Source organism: Cupressus sempervirens, chromosome 3 (assembly GCF_028749045.1).
Source record: "Cupressus sempervirens isolate cs-2001-9-10 chromosome 3, ASM2874904v1, whole genome shotgun sequence".
NCBI lineage: Eukaryota > Viridiplantae > Streptophyta > Pinopsida > Cupressales > Cupressaceae > Cupressus > Cupressus sempervirens.
Window position 1 is genome coordinate 148,758,364 of NC_143120.1, and position 12,796 is coordinate 148,771,159.

Consider the following 12,796-nt stretch of genomic DNA (forward strand, 5'->3'; position numbering starts at 1 on the left):
CAAACCATAAAAAAAGATGTTTTTAAAATACTCATGACGTGTCCATTTCCTTAGACAACATGTTTTTTAAACGCACCAAATCAATTACCATGCATTGAGATACTTAATCCCTTAGCTTGGATAAATTTCATTGATAAACTAAATAAGCTCCCTCCATCTTGTGTTTATCCATTTTTTTACACCTATAATTTTTCGTCTTCTAATTATCCATTTTGGCTTGCTAGATATTAAGAATAAAAAACTATATCATGCTTGAGAATGAATCACATAGTGATCAAATAATATTCATGAATCATAAAAAGTCTTGAAAATTACAAAAACATAAACAATCCAAAAACAAATTGAAAAAAGCTTTAAAAAAAACATTAAAAAAAATTCTTGTACGAACAAATATTTTGAACAACCTCTCAAACTTGCCTTTAAGATTATTCAAACATTGATCTTTATTAAACTATACGATGAGTCTTCTAAAAGAAGGATTGTTCATGTCAGTCAATATCTATTAAACCAAACACATGAGTTATGACACTTCTACTAGTATTTCTTACAAATAACATTCTATTGTTGGTGTTTTAAGGCTTTAGTGTCCTCTTCACTTGTTATTGGTAAGAGGCTAGTGGAGACCCATCCAAGCCCAGTGGAAGTTCCTATGCCAAGAAAGTTGTGACTAGAAGTGGTAGGGTTAAGGTTGTTCCATTTCTAGCCTATCGATTTATTGTCATTATGCCGGAAGAGGAGTTTGCTGCAAAGACTCATTAGTTTCCCTCTGGCCTTTCCTCTCATGCTATTATTTGTAGATTTAGAGTTTTTTGGTCCTCTATCCTTGGGCTCCATCAGTGGATAACCAATCACTAGGAACCTATCATCACAAATTCGGTTCACATAATTCCTTCAGCTAGGGGTCTTTTTGTTGCCAAGTTTGAAAATGTTTTGGATAGATGGTCTATTCTATACAAGTATTTTTCTTTTAACTGGGAGAACCACTTCCCTTTGATGATGAATCCCTAGTATGAGCATTTTGACCCTTCTTTAGACTCCTTTTGTAAGATGTCCATCTGGGTCAACCTTCCCTACCTCACTTTTCATCTTTAGGTGGATCATGTCCTTAAAGAAGTTGGTGACACTCTTGGAGACATTCTTATGGTAGATGAGTAGTCCTTTAATATTATCACTCTACCTTTGCCTACATTCTTGTTTACATTTATGCTTCTAACGATTTTCCTGTTGAGATTAAGCTCATGTCCCTAAAGGATTCTTGGATCTAGACATTCAACTATGAGAGCATTTCTTTCAGATGTAGAAAGTGTTTCAAGATCAGGCATGTCGCGGCCATTAAACTGAAGAAGTCTTCCTCGTGGTGGAAGGGTGCCTCTACTTGTCATTATTCTATTCTTAAGGTCTTCTCATTCAAATGGGCAAGCCAATGAACAAGGTTAGCTCTTGATGATGAGTCTCCCCCTCATCCCATTATGATTCCCTCCTCTTTAAATGATGTTGTTGTTCCTTCTAATGTTAGAGTTGAAGGCATGATTGTTGTCTCTACTAAAAGTAATTTTGTTGATTTGATTGTTGTTATTGTCTTTGCTAAAAGTAACACTATTAACTTGACTATTGATGTTGTCTCTACTTCTCTTCTTGGCCCTAAGGAGCTCACTACCCTTGTTGTTGGAGGCATTGTATCCTCTATTAGTGTTGGTTCTTCATATGTTCCATCCCTTGGAGAACTTGTCACCCCTTCCTCAATTGGTTTTGATAGATCTGAGGACTTATTGGCTTGGCATACTAAGGCTACCAAGGTTGAAGGAGGGTTGATTACAATCAAAGGAAAACATCAAAAGAATCATCTATTTTTTTTGCATGACCCTTACATCCCATAACAAATCTTAATTTATGTTGTTTGTTCCTTTATTAGTTAGTTTGTTGATTAATTGTCCTATTGTTTCTTGACTGCCATATCTATTGCATGGGGGAAATGTGTGGCTTGGATCCCCTTGCTTCATCTTTGTCTTTTTTAATCTTTGTTTCATTTCTTTTAATAGAGCATAGTGCATATCTCATTGAGTGGGTTTCAAGTCCCTCAGTTAAAAGCCTACTTTGTAATGGGTAATTTTAGAGCCCCTTCAAAACTTGTTTTCAATTAATCAAAAACATTCTTGCATTGGCCTAGGAAATTTCTTTTTATGATGAAATGGAAGGAAATGAGGAAAATGAAGAGAACATAAATTTATTCTTACTACAAACACAATGTATGGGTATAATGAATAACGTATAAGATAACACCTATCTCCCTCCCTTCTTATGAATAGGGAATATTGAATTTTCTTAGCTACATGTGTGTTGGAATGTAAGGTGGAGGATTAGTTGAATTGACTATCATTGGAGAAGAATTTTTAAAATTAGAATTAAATTAAATTATTTAAAAAAATTGATCAATGAATGTCACAACAAAATATGAACTATTAAAGTCTATATGCCACATTAGAAATCCAATATAAGTGTATCAATAACAAAGTTAAAGAGCCCATTTACTAACAGTTAGCGTTCTGGCAAACTCCTAATATCATATAAAAAGTGGGTTCTTGAAGTTTTTTTTCTATGTTATCTAATAGTTTAGCTCTTTTTCTTAATGATGCTTTCATATTTATTTTTTAGAATAAAATCTTTATTTGATTGCTTTTTTTCTTAAATATAGTCTTATATTTATGTTTTAGATTAAGATCTTTATAACTATACTTATCTATTTGCTTTGGTATAGAACTCTTTCATACACATTTTTTCTAATAATATTAATAATAATAATAATAGATCATTATCCAAGCCAACCGAATGGAAGAAATAAACATGCAATCACTACTAGTAAAGACCAAAAAAAGCTTCAGACTTCCCTTTAGACATCACGTAATCAGATTTTTCATTTGCTAAGCACCAATTTCAAACAAAAAATTCATCATTAACTCAACTATAGATAAATTGCAGAATAAATTTACAAGAGAAAATTACATCTAATTTATATCAATACTCTAGGTCAATTAATGGAAACTAATAGTAGAAGCAAAAAATAGTAGAAACCAATTATACATAAACAATAACACAAATATACCCAAGAAACCTCAATTTGGGAAAAAACCTACAAATATTGGATCTTCTATTCAGCCTAACAACCAACTTATTCTTCACAATACAATAGAATCCTAAACAAGTTTGTTACAACAATCTTACATATATAAAACCCAACTTCTTCACTTAGCTTGCAAAAAAAGAATACTTCCTTGATTTCTTTAGCTTTAGATCATATATATAAAAATTTCACTTTTCGATTTTCTCAAACTCACAATCTTAGAAATATTCTTAAAAAAAAAAAAAAAAAAACAAGGTGGTTGTTTAATGTCCAACTCAAGTTTTAAAACAACTCTACTCCACCTTACAAGCTAAACAAGAAAAACTAACACTCCTTAGCAAGGAAGGTGTTCTGTACAACACACAACTTATCCTTAAAAAATAAAACATAAAGTTGTTGCTAAATGTCCAACTCAAGTTGCTTTAAAACAACTTTACTCCACCTTTTGAGCTAAACAAGAAAAACTAACAAACCTTAGCGAAGGTGTTTTGTAAAACACTCAACTTATCCTTGAAGAATACAAACTTATTTTTCAACAAAGCTTTTTCAAATTATTCCTCTATGTTTGTCCATAGGAAAGTACTAGAGCTTCACTAACTAGTTTTGTATACAATCTTTGATGAAGAAAACTTGCAACCACACATTCAGCTTAAGAGCAATAACAAAGTACAAGATTGCCACAATAATTATGCCAAAAGAACTCTAGCCTCACAATCCTCTCTACGAAGAAAACAACTCTCATTGAATGTGCACACAAAAACTTGTATTAAATATTATCTTTGAAAGAATTAAAAAGATCACAGCAAAAAGTATAACAATTTCTATCTACAAGAATAATTGATTCCACTTCCCTTGCTCAAATTTTATTGCCTCTTCTTCCCTAGATTCTTTCGAAAATCTCTTCCTCTCAATATATTTGAAAAATCTCTTCATCTCAATATATAGAGGGAATATCTTCCTCTATAAATTCTCTTACTCACTCACTCCACACAACCCATCATTGCTCTTTGAATCAGCAGCATGCAAACCTTATACTAGAGGATGATCACTACAACCACCTTACAATGCATCTCATGGCCACAAAAGAAACCAGAGACAAAAATCTATTTTTTATCTTTTTAAAATTTGTCACAAATGTCAACTTTGTATTGAAAGTTTAGAGCTTTAAAACCACGTTAATTTCTCATAGCTCTAATACCGTGGACCAATTTCCCATAACTCAACTCCAAATTAATTGCACAATAACACAATTGTACCCAGGGAAACGCAATGTGGGGAAAACCCCAATGAGGGAAAAACCCCGCAAATGTTAAATATTCTATTTAATCTAATAACAAACTCTCTTCAAGAATATAATAGAATTCAAGTTAGCTATAGTAATCTTATATATATATATAGTTTGATTGCTTTACTTAGCTTGGAAGAAAATAAACTTTCTTTGATTTTCTTTGGCTTAAAATCATTATAAAATTAATTTTAATTTTTAAGAAACTCACAAACATAAAAATATTATTTTAAAGATTAAAAAACAAAGTAGCTAAACAAGAAAAACTAAAATTATAAAAGTTTGATTTTTCACTAAAACATCTTTGACCAACATGACATCCAAAGAAGCAAATTTCCTATTCAAACTTCTTCTTCACCTACAAAATAAAATTCTAACTCATAAGTTCAACTGGAATCATTATGCTCTAATTTACTAACATAAAAGAAGATCATTAAAAAATATGACTAAAAATCATAAAGACCTGTTCTAAAAATAGTCATTTTTTAAGAATTGATCTATAATAATAAAAATATTAGAAATAAGAAATTTTTATTGTCCATTAATTTCTAATTATTATCTTATAAAATTTGTCTGTATTTTTATATTCAACATATTCTATCAAACTCTATGATCCACTATCAAATCCACTATCAAGAAATGAAGGCACAAGAAAGGATAAACAATAAACTAGAATAAAAATACAGACAAATAAAAAAACATAGCTAAAATAATCTTTGATATTTTCAGTTCCAAATTATCTTAAGATTTGTTTTATATAAAAAATAAATTTGTCTCTTCCAGTCATAAATACAATGAAAAAACATTTACTATAGTTAAAAAAACAGTTGACAAAATACCTCTGCAACCATTGTGGTAGACCCATTGTAGGTCTAGAAATAACGCTCCATTAACTCCCTTGCACTGTATAACCAGCCTGCTTCTTTCTTGTATTGGTTTCTAAAAATACCTCCCTATAACCACTCTTACTGAACATCAATGGTTTCTTCACACTGGAAATGGGTTTCTCCCAATCATATTTCTCCCCACTAAATCCCCACAAATGGTTGCACATTGCAAAACCCTTTTATACAGTAAGTCAACTGAACTAAGTATAAAAAATACTAAAAATAACATATCTGCAAAATCTCTTAAGATTAATATACATCTAGGAAATGGGTGATTTATAGATCAAGGAAAAGAAAACATTTCATTTTACAGAGCAATGTAAGGAGACGTTTTTACCAGAAAATCCATAAGAGCAATCTGTTTTCTGAGCTCGGTCCCCTTCCTTCCACTCTGAAAACAATCTGACCACTTGATGAATCTGTGACTGTGCAGCCTCCGCTAAAAACAAGAGGTTTCTTCCTCACAGTAATTAGTAATGATGAACAGTATTCTTTACACACGGCAGCTTTATCTCCACCTTTTAAATAATAACTTATGATTGGTGTCATTTCACATACCACACAGATATGGCCTTTTGTGGTGATTTCCTTCTATTATAGACTGTATCGCATGCCAGCCAGCTGAAATAATTTAGGGTTGCAGAGTAACCAAATTGATAGATTGTTATGGTCATGGTAGAGTATGTAGCAATCTTTCACATGGGTGGTGAAGCATACGTTACTGTCATGATCAGAGAATGTAAGAGGCAGTGATTGCAGATGAGAGAGAGAACATGGTGGGATATGTATGTATGTATGCAGAGACCAGATAGATAGATTGGAAGGTCAAGCCTCAGACCATGGATTTTTCTGATTTCACTTGAAACAAAATGGAAGTATTGCTTTTAGCAAAAGATAAGAATATAACATTGTTCTGCAAAGTTTAGACAACCAAAGCAAATGAGCCCTATTGCTGTTAACTTCCAGCATGGTGAGAATTACCTGGAACTTTCCTTTAATTGTTAAAAAATTCTTGGAACTATACTTCTGTTTAAAGGCCAACATTGATTTATGGGCTACTGTTATTTAATGAACCTATGCATTTCAAAAATGTGTGTTGATAGAAAATTGTATATTTATGGTACTTCTCCCTTTGACTTCTTTTGGAATTTATCAGTAAACAACTGCTCCAATTGCATCCTAGAAATCAGAAAACAAGATATTATACAGTCATCGTTACATTACCATGGGACAAACATGATTAATATTTTGAATCTAACAATCATAATAATTCTAAGATTGTATGTGCAACTGATATAGACAAACATCATCCATTATAGATTATATTTAATTATAAAAACATTCAGATAAAACAAACATTAGTTGATAATGGATCTAATTCAAAGAGTTGTCCTGAAGGCTTTTAGAATATGAAGAAGGTTGAAAGCATGCTGACCAGTAGATCATAATGTCACTGTGAAGCTTCCTCCACTAGGAACGGAAGGCTACTTTCTCATAGTCAATACTGTTAGTGATAGGAAACAAAATTCTTTACCCATATCTAGCAATAGCTACAAGAAATTTGCAATTATTTAGTATCACTAAATAACCATATCGATTGATTGGTAATTTGGTATAATCGTGGTATAGTAATAATCTTTCTCACGCTGCTCAAGGATAAGCTGTTACATTGTGTGATACTCTACCTCCTCACAACAGGAAGTCATCCAATAACTTGCAAGACAATATAAGAATCAGATTGTTTTTGGGAAAAAAATTTAAAAATGACACTGCTCTAAACTTGTTTAGTGCATAAAGAAACTGAAGCAGTCCCTTCGAGAAAACCGAAAAGAATTAGACAGAAAGAAAGCACATAGATTGTCACTACCAATGTCTCGAAGAGTCAACACCATTCATCTGCATATACCTGAGCATGGTGATATGATAACCCAGAATTTTCCTTCAATTACAAGAAAAAACTTCTTGGAACCAAGTAGATAACTGATGCTTGAACTCCCAGTTGCACAAGATCCTTCTTTGGTGTGATCCATGCAAAATGACATTTCTAGATAGGAAAAAATTATAGAAGATTGTAAAATCAGGATATGCAGAGCCAGCTCACTGGAATGCCTTCACAGATAAGGATAAGACAGCAAATGAGGTCTAGAAGAAGAATGCTGAAATCTTATTTCACATTCAAATAGCTCTTAATAAGGGCTTATTTCTGAGAATTGCAGATGCCAAGACAGCTACGCTTACCAAGGTAGTGATCAAATCAAAGCAGTCAAGTTGGAGACATTCAAAAGAGATTTTGAGAATTTCAAGATGCATGGGTCACACCAAAGAAGGATCTTGTGGAATTGAGACTTTAGGCACCAGTTATCTACAAACCATGCCTAGGATTTGATGGTCACCTCAACCTATTATATGATTTTTTTTACAAGGGTTTGGTGATTTCAATCACTTTATTTTACACTTCAAGAAAAATGTTGATTGTCAAAAAGATTAAAAGAACGTAAAATTAGTCAGCAATTATAAATTGATAATATCTGCAAAAAAACATTCAATTTACCGAGCAAGTTACTAAATTAATATAGATATAGAACAAACAATAAAAAATATAAAATACATTATAATATTAAATCATAATCACACTGAGAGGCATTCTAAAAAGAAAGCAGTAAGTTACAAAATAAATCCAACACTGGCAATGATGAAGCAGAGGTGGAAGATTGAGTAATTAAAAATGGAGCGCACAAAGATTCTCCCAGCAACAATTATGGAAGAGCAGTCGAATCAGTTCATGCGTAACTTCAAATGATAATGGAAGAGTAGTGGCTTCATCCATAACTGTAATAATAGATCTCTATAAATGAAAATATTGTATTCCTCTCTCTCTATTCAATAAGTGATTTAGACTAGATCAAATACAGCTCATGATTAGTTTGCAATGAAAAGCTGGCTTCCAAAAGGTTGTTGTGACACTATCAATCTCTTTTACTCTATTATAGATCCAGTACGCCTCCAACTGTCCCTCGATGCATAGATTGAATTTTCATTACATAGATTTGATTTGCACCTTCTTTATTGGAAATATTCTTCTGTTGTTTTAAATCTTAAGTTAATTCCCTATGTTTGTGATAATTGATTAGATGATAAGATTAAACAACAGGGTAGAATTCAATGCGAATGTAAACAAAACCAAACATAGATCGCAATCTCAATTTTCTTTTGCTAAAAGTTGCTTGCTGATGTTGATCTCAGATAGCATAGAGAATTTATCAGTGTAAAATTTCATTATGCTGTTCCTTGTGGTAGCTTGATGCGTTTGCAACTCTTGCCATTGATTGAAATTCTCTTACAGATTTATTTTTATGCTTTTGACAGATCTAACTAACGTAATGATTAAATACCTTCAAATTAAAAATCATCAAAAGTTCTTTCTATAAGATTTTTACAACTCGAGAGCAGATTCAGAGACATGGGATTCTCTATTCGTCAACACATGCGCAATACAATCCATTGCAGTGCCTTCGAGATCTCCATGTGAGAATCTAAATGCTTGCAATATAAGGGTGTAAGAACATTTCATTTTTGACATTAACCAGCAGCAAAATATGGGAGTACCTTTACAGAATGACAGCCTGAGGGTATAAAGACCAACAGCACACTAACAGCATGAGAACATCAAAAACTATCTAAAAAACATCAACAAACAACTACAAACATAGTGATCAAACAACCCATATACAACCGTCTCACATATAGTTCTTATATGAATTCATAATCATTTGGATTTTCAATGAAGTTTTGATTTTAACAATCATCGATTCATTCTTGAACTTTTTGATGTTTTTTCTATCTCAATGATCTTGCAGCTAATACTGTAGGTTCTGATGGTAGCTATTAGCAATTTAGCTAATATGCTAAATGCTTAAGGTATCTATCACACAAACATTTTACTTCTATTTGTGCCTAATGTCTTATTACTTGCTTCATTTCTCTGTAATGCTTGATCTAATTGAATGCTTCAAGCAGCTGTCTAGCCATTGAGAAATTCATTCTGGTCTTTGAGGCATTTTAAGAGGTTGGGATGTTTAATAGGAGGTAATAACAAATCTGTTGGTGCCTTTACAGGAATAACTGCATAGGAATAACATTATAAAAGTATGGTATTCTAACTTAATTCTAAACAGTTAAGTTTCAGTTAAACATCTCTGTGACCATATTAAATAGACAATAATCCACTTGCCAATGCATATCATTCTTGCATTTCATTTTTTTGCCTACTTTTCATGAAATTCAGTTTCTCGTTTAATGTTTTAGATGTTTTCTGAAAAGACAAAGTATAGCCACTAAGCTGGTGAATTGCAAAATTAAGGGGCAATTTGTTCAGAGAAACTTCAGTTGGAATAACCTAGTTTGAAGGAACTATCATTGAATTTGTCAATAGTAGTCAGAAACTTTAAATTGTTGTTCAGTAGGATAAATTTAGGAAAAACATTAGTTGAGGTGTTTTTGAAAAATGTGAGACTTATTCCACCGTACATAGTGATACCTTTGGATTGCTCGCCTGAGTTCACAGTGGACGCACTTGACAATGATTGTTGGTGGAAGAAAACTACTGTTAATAGATGATCTCTATCACCTTTCAATGGGGAGGAGCTTTTTGAAATCTACTTTTTTGATTCACATACTATCAAAGCCTATCCATGCTCTGATTTATGCCCAACTCAAAAATGGATCAAAGAAAAGTGGAAACTGTCACGTGGCAAACTTTGATAGTAGTATCAGGAAAGTAGATCTCAATGAACTCATTCTGACTAAAAGACAATAGAAACCTATTAACAATAACTCCCCTCCACCAACAATCAATGTCAAGCGCTTTCAATGTGATTCCTGATCCAATAATAGTTCCTTTAACCAAGTTCCTCCATATCCCTCCCCCTAATTCCGCTGCACTAGCAATCAATGTCAAGCGTTTTCAATGTGATTCCTTATCCAATAACAGTTCCTTTAACCAAGCTCCTCCATATCCCTCCCCCTTGCAGCATACCTCTACCTTTGATCACATCCATCAAAAAAGCCTCGTCTATGCCAGCTTTCACTACAACATTGAGAACATCTTTTTGACAACATTATAATGTTGTAAATTTCCTCTTCACCTAAAATCACAAAACAATAGAATACAACTCATAAACACATTTTTCTTATTTGCATATGAACAAAGTAGAAATTGAAGATAAAGGACAAATGCAAGTGTACCTCTGCAACTAAAGTGCCAAGGTTTTTGTATATGCTACAATGTTGCTCACTATAATTCCCCAAGACTTTATCGTCAGGGTGCTTTTGCCCCGTGGTGAAGCCCACAAACACCTCTGCAACTTCATTCTTACAAAACATTGATGATTTTCTCATGCGAAAAATGAGCTTCTAGCCAAAGCATGTCTATCGATGGAATTCATTCAAGTGGCGGAGAACTCTAAAAGCCTGTCATCAAGAAAATAAAATATTTAAATTTTAGTTTATTTATGTTGTTTTCTGAGTTTTTATGATAAATCATAGAGTTTGATTCAAAATGTGAAAGAGAAAATGTAAAACCATTAATATTATTTTAACTCTGAGGACAGATCATCGAACTTGATTCAAAATGTAGAAGAGAAAGGCAAACAGTCAAATTCAGAAACAACCGACAAAATAATGTTTGCATGTCAACAATTTTCTTATCAATAGATTTGAAAAATAGAAATAGAACTTCTGAGATAATGGTTGGATTTGATTCTAGTGATCTTGATGGACTAGAATCCCATGACAGAAGGACTTTAAGATACAAAAGAATGCCTATTCAATATTTTAAGATAGCAAAGATGTCTACATCTATGCAACCCAATTGATTTCCAAATTAAAAAACGGCTTTATCTTGTGATGCAATGTAAGAGTGCAGAGAGGTTACTATCCATGTAATCCGGTTGATTTCCCTGAAAACAGACAAGAAGATTTTACCTTGATGCAATGCTAGAGAGTATGTAATCCAGTTGATTTCAAAATCAAAGATGTTGATATCTATGAAACCCAATTGATTTCAATATAAATAATGATATTATCTTGCGATTCAACATTAGAAAGCAGGGATGTTGATATCTATGTAACCCAATTGATTTTTAAAATAAATAAATGCGCTTAGCTTGTGATACGAAGTTAGAGAGCAGAGATGTGATTTACATCTAACCCGGATGATTGAAAAACAAGGTTTTACCTTGCCATGCAATATTTGAGAGCAGAGATGTGGTGTCACTTTGTAATTCAAAGTGAAAGAAAGGAGATGCCCATATCTTTGTAACTCAATAGATTTCGAAAACCAAAAATGATTCTTGCCATACAATATTAAAGAATGGAGATGTGAACATCCATGTAGCCCAACTAATTTCCAAAATTAAAAATTGATTCTACCTTGTGATACAATATTACAAAGGGAAAATTTGGGTATCTATGTAAATCACAAAAAGGGGGTATTTACCTTGCGGTGCAATGTTAGCAGAGGTATTACCAAAAGATCCATGATAATTTATTTATTTGTTGAACTGAGACCTCTTCCATCGACCCTGAAAGCAATTTCGCCAGTACATGACTTGGTCGCAATGAGCCTCCCTCCACTAAATGCAAGAACCTTCTTCCTCATAGTCCGAACAGTAAGTCAAACGGAACAAAACTCTTCACCCAAAACAGGAAAAACATAGAAACCTTTATATTCTGCACAAAGGCTTTGAAGGGCTCAGATAATTTACAGCTGCGGAGAAAGCAAGCTGATGAATTACTGCGGTGGCGGTCAAATTTGTTGGCTTCATGTATTAAATCGACCTCTTCTTCGGGTAAGATGATTGGGAAGGCACAAAGATTGGACAGGAAAGACCGCGGCAACATTGCGTTGCTGCAATGCATAATGCATATGCTTCTCGAACCAATGAAGCCCTAAAAGTAAAGAATATATTCCCTGTAGAATACCTCACAAATCGGGTATGGCCACAAATGGCGGCGACGGGATTACTCGGAGAAAGGAGGTAGTAAATAGAGAATTTGGCACTTATCAAGGATATAGCCTCAGGGGTCTTAAAATAGCAAAAATCCATAAAATAGTTTTTTTTTGACCTGTCACAAGTCTCAGGGGTCTTAAAATAGCAGAACTCCATAAAATAGTATTTTTTTGACCTGTTACAAGTGGCGAACCCGACGCATTCGATATCCTCAACCAAGGACTAAAACTCGTCTATCATAACACGTGTTCAACATATTTAAGCTAATACGCTTATTGTTGGACCTTTCCTTTCCAAAATTGTCTTCTCCCGTTAATATTGTAAGTTTCTAATATTCCTTGTGGCCGTTTGGTTGGAGGAATAAACTCTTTTTTCGCATTCTTAAACAAGAGACGCAATGCGTCATAGTTCGCCCAATGCATAATGGTTGTAAAGGTGTAGATGAGTGAGAACAAGGTTAAATAGTTCTAAATTAACATTGTGAATGCATTAATTT

General features: G+C 33.1%; 1 pseudogene across 1 annotated transcript; it reads right to left on the reverse strand.

The window, feature by feature from the left end:
- Positions 1 to 9,559: 9,559 nt before the first annotated feature.
- LOC149565188 (protein LURP-one-related 12-like) lies at positions 9,560 to 12,506 on the reverse strand (annotated as a pseudogene). The gene is made up of 3 exons (XR_016362015.1): positions 11,787 to 12,506; positions 10,535 to 10,759; positions 9,560 to 10,434 (listed from the first exon to the last, which is right to left on the reverse strand). The product of XR_016362015.1 is annotated as a protein LURP-one-related 12-like (transcript).
- Positions 12,507 to 12,796: the final 290 nt, after the last annotated feature.